The sequence below is a fragment of the Eimeria mitis genome, genomic scaffold, assembly GCF_000499745.2.
Source record: "Eimeria mitis Houghton genomic scaffold, Emh_scaff837, whole genome shotgun sequence".
In the NCBI taxonomy this organism is placed as follows: domain Eukaryota; phylum Apicomplexa; class Conoidasida; order Eucoccidiorida; family Eimeriidae; genus Eimeria; species Eimeria mitis.
The window spans coordinates 10592-11679 of NW_013576156.1; positions in this window are offsets into that span (position 1 = coordinate 10592).

Genomic DNA, 1088 nt, shown 5'->3' on the forward strand with positions numbered 1-1088 from the left:
TTGCTGCTGTTGCTGCTGCTGCTGCTGCTGCTGCTGGCGGTGCCCTGATGTGCTGCTTTGGCTGCTGCATATTCAGCAGCAAGGGGCCCAGGGGGGCCCCCAGGGTACTGGGGGGAGAGGGGGGGGCCCCCCGGGGGCCCCTAAACCCTATAAGGTGGTGGTGGTTAGTGGGGGGCCCCCCAGCAGAAGGGTTTGGGGGCCCCGCTGCTCTGTTTGTATTAGGGTTTGTTTGTGTGTGCAGTCTATAACAATAAACTAAACTAAATATAAATTAAAAACCGAGAAAATGTAGATGCAGCTTCAACCGCTCCCCCTGCTGCTGCTGCTGCTGCTGCTGCTGCTGCTGCTGGGGGCACCCAGGTGATTGTTGTTGTTCTTTACGGGGTGGGTGGGGGCCCCAATAGGAGCGACAGCAGCGAAAGAGAAGTAAATAAAGGGAAATAAATAAATAAATAAATAAAATATTAAATAAAATATTTAAAAAAAGAAAAATATATATTTATTTCAATGTAAATACACCCCAAAATAATGCCTAACCAGGCAATGGCGGTCGCGGTGGGGTGTACAGACACCGCAACAACGATCATACAAATAAACCCTTTTTTAGGGTTTAGGGTTTAGGGTTTAGGGTTTAGGGTTTAGGGTTAAACATTTTTTGATTTAGAGGACGCGAGATGTCCATTTGTTATATCATAATAGAGTGTTTAGGGTTTAGGGTTTAGGGTTTAGGGTTTAAGGTTTAGGGTTTAGGGTTTAGGGTTTAGGGTTTAGGTTCATTTATATTTCTGTTTGCATGCATGCAGCAGCAGCTCGCTATATTATTAGAGGTAGATCCCCAATAAACTCTTGCTGCTGCTGCTGTTATTTTTCCTGCTTCTGCTGCTGCTACTTCTGCTGCTGCTGCTGCTGCTGCTGCTATTTCTGTTGCTGCTGCTGTTATTTCCGCTGCTTCTGCTGCTGCTACTTCTGCTGTTGCTTGTGATGCTGCTGCTGTTTCTCTGCTGCTGCAGCAGCTGCTGCTGCTGCTGCTGCTGTTTCTCTGCTGCTGCAGCTGCTGCTGCTGCTGCTGCGTCTGCTGTAGCTGCTTC